The sequence below is a fragment of the Papio anubis genome, chromosome 5, assembly GCF_008728515.1.
Source record: "Papio anubis isolate 15944 chromosome 5, Panubis1.0, whole genome shotgun sequence".
In the NCBI taxonomy this organism is placed as follows: domain Eukaryota; kingdom Metazoa; phylum Chordata; class Mammalia; order Primates; family Cercopithecidae; genus Papio; species Papio anubis.
Window position 1 is genome coordinate 91,014,166 of NC_044980.1, and position 9,525 is coordinate 91,023,690.

Here is a 9,525-nt window from a genome sequence, read left to right on the forward strand (position 1 = left end):
AAACAAAAACCCTTAATTTCTTAAAATATTTAAACGTAGACTGGTTTTCTTTTTTTTTTTCTGTTTTCCCTTTAGATGCACTATTTAGTAATCTAAAACAATCATCTTATTATCGTATGATTTAACTTTCTTGTCTATGCAATAGAAATTGTAAAATGCTAAATATAAATCTCTCAACAAAAATATTTTTTCTCTTGCTCTCACTCCTAATTAGTGGTATGTTCAGATGGATCAGAGATGAAAACCAATATGAGAAACCTGAAGTTGAGTTTATTGGACATTTAGAACATTGTTGACCTAAGAGACATTAGAAATTGAGGTGGGGATATAGAGAACATTAAAAGAAAGATAATTTACTGCTGAGAATAGGGAAAAGGGCAGGAAGTGGCTATAAAATAATGATTGCTGCTTTCCATAAACCACATAAAACCTCCATCTCATTACCATATAGACATGGGTATACACACAGTAAAACCTTTGTAATACTGCATTTTAGAGGAAATGAGTTGCCAGCTAATGTCAAGTTACGGTTAATAAAGACTTAGTTCATGTTATCTCAGGTGGTATCCTTCTTGTACCTCCCTTATTCTCCCCTTAAAGTCTTAGACTAAAGCATAAAAGGGCAGTGGTTTATAGATGTAAATCAATATTATTTATCTAAAGAGAAAAGACTCTAGTACAGCAGGGATCTACCTTCTCACTATTCATCAAAACGGTTACATGGCAAAATGGGCCTGTTAACCTCCTTGTTTCTCTCCTTTCAGCATCCTTATCAATGAATCCTTTGCAAATGCTGGATTCATCTCATTAATTTTAGGAGAAAGGGATCAATACACACACATATAATATATATCTTATATTACATATAGATAAGATTCCATAGCTTTTGAAACCGATATATGACACTCTGAGGAAAAGCAAGGAATAAACACTAGAACCATTCACTGATCTGTTAAAGTAGAGCTAAATATAGCTGTCCGACTTCCGTGTCCTTGATCATTTTAATGTTAGTCCAAACCTCATGCAGTATGAAAGTAGATAATAGACATCTCTATCTAATATACTTCCGCTAGTTCTTTTTAATTTTTGGTCTTCTCCTCTGTGTTGCATAGACCTTACAAAATGTTGATGGTCCACTCTCCCCAGTGAGAATGCTGCTTTCATTGATCAAGCCCTTTTAGCATCAAATTCTGTGCCAGAAGTGAGGATGCAAATGAGACACAAATGCTGCCCTTGAGGGGTCTGATATGCTAGCTTGGGGGACTGACTCTCAATTCCCTTTACCTAAACATCTGGGCCTAATACTGGCCCTTTAGAATGACTACCCTTTCCCATGTCCTCAGAGCTTTGGTTCATCAGAACAGTTCTCATATTCTTCAAGCATGAGAGAGTAAGCTTTATGTCTGGGATTTGTGTTAGGGGAAAGTGATGGTGCTTTGAGTCACAAGTTCTTAAAGTTAAAAGTATGACAAATTACTTAGATATCTAGAGCTTTTTAAAATATACATTCCTAACCCAGTTTGATCCTTCTGAATTAGATTTTCCATACATGAAGCCTATGGGATTCTGGTGGGCAGTAGAAGATAAACTGCACCTTAAGTGAGGTTGTTATAAGCCAGCTTGGGATCAGGCAAAGATCAGGTGAATCCTTCTTGATCTGTATTTTTATTTTAATCTATTTAAGAATTGTATGTAAAATAAGTTAAAAGCTTGGACTGGTGAATCATTCATTGTCCAAGTGTGGGGTACATTTTCACATCAACTTTTCTGTTTCTGTTCTTATGCAATTATAAGTCCACATTATGCATAATAAATAGTGAAAGAATTTCCTCTGTCAGTATATTGCCATATGTATTTCTGACAGATGCATACAGACAGATGTGAAGTTTTTTTTTTTTTTTTTACTGTATAAGCATATATAATCACATTACATATTTTTACAGAATCAATCTGATTGTATGTTAAACAAATATATGCAATGTGTGTTTAGTCAGAGGGTCTTAGGAATATATCCAGAGACAACTGGAAAATTTTTGTTCATAAACAAAAGTTTTTACCACCACCTCCAGTGAAACATTTCAAAGGGATCTATGTGTACTAAATACAAATTGTACCTTCATTTGGAATTATTCAACGTTTAAAGTCCATGTCGCCTCAGAAAGCTCATCTTTTGTCCATGCAAACTTGGGATGTTTTTAAGGCATTACAGGTAGAGTGCCAGAGCCACCTGACATTGCTGCTTTCCAATCCTCTTCCTTCCCCACCCTTCAGAGCAGAGAGTACCAGCCTAGTAGACTGGCACAGGCAGCCTGAGCCACGCTAGCCTCTATGTGGTGTGCTCCGTGAGCCTTGGTTGGAGAGGTTCTGGCTCCCTCTGTCACATATGATTCTGTGGTTTTGAACATTAGCTCTTTTTCCTTTTCCACTTTTTCCCTAGTGCTCCAGACTTTTTTGTGCAGAAAGCAGCCTCTCACATCACCCTGCATTAATCATCATAAACCCCTCAAATCAAAAGTGGAAAAGACCCAGTGATTCAGTCATCTGTTTGCTAACAATAATCTTTTTGTGGGTTTGTGTGTCTGTGTCCTTTGTTAAGTTCTGTTTTAAAAGAATACAGGCTCCCAGACTGCTGGGGTGTGGTGTGCTTGCTGTAACCTCTCTGTGAGATGCTCCAGAGAGAAAGGCTTCCCAGTGAAAACACCAGACTCAGAGTTGTCTTCAACTCACATAGCCCATGACCCTGAAAAAAAAAGAAAGAAAGAAAAAGAAGAAAAAAAAAGCTCTTTTTGGAGCACATTTTTTCTCATCATTAAAGTGAAGAAATAGAACCAGATTGTCTTTAAAGTTCTCATTATTTTGTCATTCTATGGCTCCTGCTAGGAAGCTTGTCTTCTCTACTTTGGCTTAGCCTCCCATATATTTTATTTAGTCATCATATTTTCCCTATATCTTTATTTATCTGAGTGAGGATGTCATCTTTCCTTAGGGCTGGGTAGTTTCTATTCACATCTTTGCAGACTGATTGCAAAATTATCCTTAAGGGAACACAAGCATTGACTAGCATTTATAAATCCCTGGCAGCACACCACAGATGGTTAATGAAATAAAATGCATTATCTCATAGGCTTAGCTAATCTCAAAGTTATGGACCATCTCTGGACGTGAGGACTTAATATGGAGGCAAGCTGTAGAGTGACAAATTAAAGCTGATAAGATTGCTGCTCTGCCTCATCCTCCAAATATTCATAAACTTTGAGCTGAGTCTCTCACAGGAAGCAGGGGTCACTACGGAGATATGCTACATATTGTACTTGCTTGACAAGCATGCATGAGCATGAAATACAGGAAATACTAGGCACAATTACCATCACCTGTTGTCTAAAGTAAAATTAAGGAAAAAAGTTGGGTTCAGAAATGTTTACTTTAATTATATGGTGGGTTCAAATTTGTCTCACTTAAGAACGAGCTAAGCAGTGGTCTCCAACTTTTTTGGCACCAGAGACCAGTTTCATGGAAGACAATTTTTCCTTGGATGGGAAGGATTTGTTGGGGGGAGAGTGTGGGGGAGGGTTGTGGGGAATGGTTTTGGAAAGTGTTTCACCTCAGATCATCAGATATTCTCATAGGTGCACAATCTAGATCCCTCACGTGTCCAGTTTGCAATACAGGGTGCAGGCTCCTATGAGAATCTCATGCTGCTACTGATCTGATCTGACAGAAGGAGGAGCTTAGGTGGTAATGCTGGCTCGCCCATCACTCACTTGCTGCTCTGCGGCCTGGTTTATAACAGACCATGGAGGGTACCAGTCTGCAATCTGGGGGTTTGGGACCCCTGAGCTAAGGGACTGATAGAAACATTTTATAAGTAAAATTAATTACATGACCCCTGAGCTAAGGGACTGATAGAAACATTTTATAAGTAAAATTATTTACACACACAAATACTTATTTTTAAATAATAGTCCACAAATATTATCAGCTTATCGATCCCAAATGTAAAAGAAAATCCTCAAATGTTTACAGAATTAAAGAAATGATCAGTATCTTTATTGAATTTTCACATGCTTTTATCATTCTTAGCTTAATCTGGTAAGAATGAGGTCATAGCAAATTCTTTGGGTAGTGAATTCTAGGTCTCCAGATCTGTAGTAAAATAAGGTACATAAAGTAGACAAAGAGAAACAAAAATGCATTTTAGTCTGGTTCCTCTTTCCTCATTTACTTGAAATGCAAATATATATCTATTAATAATCACATATAACTTCTCCTTTCTAATATTCCATAAATATAAATTTCAATTTCTAAGGATTGAATATGTAATAACAGTCTTTTCAAAATGATAAAGCAAGCACATAATCCTGTTCTTGTTTATTGTAGCAAATGTCACAGCAGTTTACTGCAGAAATTAAATTGTTATTTATTTTGAATGTTGGGTTAAACAATTCTCTCATTAGCGGAAAAATATACTGCTAAAATAAGTGATAGTTATATCAAGAATTAGATAAGCATTAGTGGAAAAACCCCACCAGTGTCTCTGTTTCCTTAGCAGAACAGGCTATACAGTGTTGCAACAAGACAGACATCCTCACATAGCAGAGGTGCTAGGGACAGAGCGTCCCTATAGGCAAGTACTGGAACTTCTCTAATGTACTTGTAGTTTGCAGATTCTCCAGTTACACTAGCCCTTGCTAACATTGTTCTTCTTTGAATTTGATTAGTCTGAGCTCATTCATGATTCTGTAACTATGTCAGTGGGAAGGGAAACAGGGCTCTGTGCTGCCATATTGCTTGGTTTTCATGCTTAGATTCAAGAATTCTTGAATGTGTATTGGTCACAGATCACTCATGGATGCCTCCCACAGCAAATGGTTAGCTTCTTACAAATAATTTAAAAGCATTGAGGATTGTGATATTTCTCTGGTTTGTCCTTAAAATTTATATGTAACTATTTCATCACATTTACTGGCTATTTTTGTGTGTCTAATGTATGAAAAGATAATTCTACATTCAATTTAATGAAGTTAGATATCTTTAGAGAAAGGAAATACAAGATAATTATCTGAATCATATTCTGACAGAGACAGTTAATGAATTAATACATTCTTACCAAATTTTAAGGAAGATATTCACTTGGAAGGGTAATGTTTTTATAATATAGAACACATGTTTCTGCAAGAAGACAAAGATTCTCAAATTGCCATTGCCTTAAAAAGAAGGAAATTCACAAAGGAACAGTCAAGATGGCCAAATAGAAACAGTTCCAGTCTCTGAGAAGAATGAAAACAGCCAGTGAATTCTGATCTTTAATTGAGGTACCCAGGTTTTCTCACTGTGACTGACTGGGTGATTGGCGTGTACCCACGGAGAGTGAGGGAAAGCAGGGTGGAGCGAAGGCCCACCTGGAAGCGCACCGGTCAAAAGGAGCTCCCTCCCCGAGGTGGTCACGGATTGTGCTACCTCCTCCTGAAAACCATGCTTTTCCCATGAATCTCTGCAACCCATGGATAAGGAGGTCCCCCTGTGAGCTCACGTCACCAGGGCTTGGGTCCCAAGCACACAGCTCTGCAGACTCATGGTGCCTGCTTGGGTGGGTGACCACTCAAGCAGGCACTGAAACAGGTGGTTTTGCATACTCTGGCTCCAGGAACTCTGGTGAGGCAGGAGATCCATCCACTCCCATGGGATGGGGCTGAAGCCAGGGAGCCAAGCAGCCTTGCTCCGCAGGCCCCACTCCCACAGAACCCCACAAACTAAAACCCACTGACTTGGAATTCCTGTCCGCCAATGCAGCAGGCTGGAGACTGCCTAAGAAGACTGAATTCGGGGACAGAGAGGGGCGGCTGCCATCACTGCGGCTCCAGTCAGTCATATTCCCCTGCTGCCATTGTCCGCAAGACTGGGTGGTTTGGTGGAGGAATTCCCCACAGCGCAGCATAGCGGCTATGAGAGTTCATGGTAAGATTCTTGAAGTGGGACCCTGACCCATTTCTTCTCACTGGGAAGGGCCTGCCTGCAGGATTCTCAGCATGGCCAGCCAGGTGGTTATGGACAGAACTCTGATTTCTCTGAGAGGAGCTCCTGGGAGGAAAGGTGGCCACGGTATCATGAATCAGCTGTCTTAGTCTTTTATGCCTGCCAGCTCTGGAGAGTCAGGGCAGCCCAGACAAGTGGGATTACCCCCTGCACATCACATCTGCTCTGCAAAGGGGCAGGCAGGCTGCTTATTTAAGCAGATCCCTGATCCTGTTCTTCCTGACTGGGTGAGACCTCCTACCTGGAGTCTCCAGACACCTCATACAGGAGTACTCTGGCTGGCATCAGGTTGGTGCCTCCCTGGAACAGAGATCTCAGAGAAAGGACCAGGCTGCCATCTTTGCTATTCTGCAGCCTCCACCGGTGATAATTCCAGGTATAGGAGGGACCCAGGCCCATCAGTGATAGACTGGATCAAGAAAATGTGGTATATATACATGATGAAATACTATGCAGCTACAAAAAGGATCAAGATCATGTCCTTTGTAAGGATGTGGATGGAGCTGGAAGCCATTATCCTCAGCAAACTAATGCAGAAACAGAGAACCAAACACCAGATGTTCTCACTTATAAGTGGGAGCTAAACAATGAGAACACATGGACATAGGGAGGGGAACAACACACACTGGGGCCTGTTGGGGGGTAGGGTGGAGAGAGGGAGAGCATTAGAAAAAATAGCTAATGCATGCTGGGCTTAATACCTAGGTGATGGGTTGATAGGTGCAGCAGCCACCATGGCATGCATTGACCTATGTAACAAACCTGCACATCCTACATATCCTACATCCCCAAAACCAAAAAGAAACATTTTTTTTTAAAAAAACCCTCTAATGTAAGAATTAAAATTCTGCTTGTACAGATAAGAAAACTATATTTTGGTCACACTATTAGTATGGGATTGATCCGGGACTCAAACCAGGGTCTGATGAACTCCCAAGCCCTTGCCTACAGCTTTGATACGCACTGCCTTATCACATTAAATGTTCCCAGTGCCAGTCTCATAAGGAAACATAAATTTAAAAGTACAAGTAAGAAGGAAATTCATATATAGCTCTTATTTTTTTTTATTAAATTAGACTATGGGCTCCTCCAATATAAGAATTATAGGGTTTTTATCAACATATTTATTTTTTTCCAATATAGTTTTTGACAGGTAGGTGCTCAATAAATGCTTAATGAATTAGTAAGTTAATGTGTAACTAAATAAATGAATGAATTCTCACAACTTGTGTTGATATTTTCTTCATTATTTGATGTCCACCAATCACAGGAAAGTCATTAGAAGGTGAGAACAGCACTAAATCTTTTCATTTTTGATAACAGCATCTTCTCCTCCCTCTGCATACTTGAGATAGGGCAGACATTCTAAACAAGATAGCTAGCTACTAAAAACAATAAAAAGGTGTCCGTTCATTTTTGCCTTGTTACTTTCAACTTATATATTAAGTCAGTAGTTATTTTGGAAAACCATGTTTTATATCTTTAGAGTCATCATTCAATACATCCTACATTAGGATAAAGTAGCTTGAAAATGGCATGACTTTTCTTGAGTAAGTAGCTCTTCTACATCATACCTATGTAGCTCAACTCTGAGTTTCAGTTTCTTCCTGTGCAATATAGTGTTTAAAAACTCACTTTCTATTGTGTGTGACAGTAGAGAATGAAGGTAAGTTATTTGGCTCAGTGCTGGCATATGGTGGTGTTAATAATAGCTGCGATGAACACCTGCCAGCAGTCATTCATTGGACCGAGTGCTTCCCACGTGCTGTGGTTTGAATGTCCCCTCTGAAACTCATGTTGAAATGCAATTATCCTGTAACAATATTAAGAGGTGAAGCTTAAAAAAGTGATTAGGTTGTGAAGGCTCATGGATTAATCACATTATCGAGGAAGTGGGTTATTTATGGTGTGAGTGGCTTTGTTATAAAAGCAAGCTCTCCTTTGCCTTCTACTCTTTCACCATTAGTGAATGGTTTGACTCTCTCAAGATGCCAGCACATGTTCTTGAATGTCCCAGCCTCCAGAACCATAAGGCAAATAAACCTCTTTTATTTGTAAATTTCCCAGTCTGTGTTATTCTGTTATAGCAGCAGAAAAATGGACTAAAACAACATGCACCATCACACTTAATCATTTCCACAGACTCCAAAGGAGGTCTTACTCTCATATCCCTTCACTTCACAGAGAGGTTAAATCACCAGGCCTAAGGGATAAAGCTCCTAGATGGCAGAACTGGACTCAGAACCCAGGTCTGCTAAGGCCATAGTTACAGGCTCTAGTCCATCATACAGCACCAGCTGCCTAGATGTCCACGGTAGTTCTCAAAATAAATAGCTATTATAGTCATGTATTACCTAACCATAAGGATATTTTAAGAAACGTATCATTAGAATACTTTATCATTGTGCAAACATCATAGAATATACTTACAGAAACCTAAATGATATAGCCTATTACACACCTAGGCTATACCATGTAGCCTAAGCTACTACTTGTACAGCATATTACTGTACTGAACACTGTAGGTAATTGTAACCCAGTGTTAGTATTTGTGTATCTAATCATATCTAAACATAGAAAAGATAGAGTAAAATCATAATATGAGATTTTGAAAATAGTATACCTGTATAGGGCACTTACCTACCGTGAATGGAGCTTGCAAAACTGAAAGTTGCTCTAGGCCTTAGTGAGTGAGTGGTGAGTGAATGTGAAGGCCTGGAACATTACTGTATACTATAGACATAAACACTGTACACTTAGCTAAGACTAATTCTTTTTTAAAAAAAAATTTCTTTCTTCAATAATGAATTAACCTTATATTACTATAACTTTTTGACTTTATAAACATTTTAATTTGTTTAAACCTTTTGTCTCTTTTGCAATAACACTTAGCTTAAGGCACAAACACATTGTACAGCTCCATATACATTTCTTATATCTTTTTTTAGGCTTTTTTTCCTATTTTTTTTTTACTTTTTAAACTTGAAAAAAATAACAAAGACACAAGAATGCATATTAGCCTAGGCCTACATATGGCCAGGAACATCAATATCACTGTCTCCCACCTCTACATCTTGTCCCACTGGAAGGTCTTCAGGGACGATAATAGGCATGAAGCTTTCATCTTCTATAGTAACAATGTCTTCTTTGGAAATACAACCTGAAGGATCTGTCCACACCTGATTTACAATTAACTTTCTTTTTTTCTAAGTAGAAGAAATACACTCAAAAAAAAAAATTATAAGCTGGGTACAGTGACTTCTGCCTGTAATCCCCGCAGTTTGGGAGGCTGACGTAGGAGGATAGCTTGAGGCCAAAAACTTAAGACCAGTCTGGACAAGATAGGGAAAGCCTGGCTCTATCAAAACAAACAAACAAACAAACAAACAAATACATACATACATACATACATAAGCTATGCATGGTAGTGCGTGCCTATAGTCTCACCTACTCAGGAGGCTCAGGCAGGAGGATCATTTGAATCTAGGAATT

The 9,525-nt window shown here is 38.8% G+C and overlaps 1 long non-coding RNA gene across 1 annotated transcript; it reads right to left on the reverse strand.

The window, feature by feature from the left end:
- Window positions 1-4,025: 4,025 nt before the first annotated feature.
- Window positions 4,026-9,511, reverse strand: LOC110743505. Its single transcript, XR_004183778.1, has 3 exons — window positions 9,481-9,511; window positions 7,669-7,846; window positions 4,026-4,143 (listed from the first exon to the last, which is right to left on the reverse strand). It is a non-coding gene; the product is annotated as an uncharacterized LOC110743505 (long non-coding RNA).
- Between the last annotated feature and the right edge of the window lie 14 nt (window positions 9,512-9,525).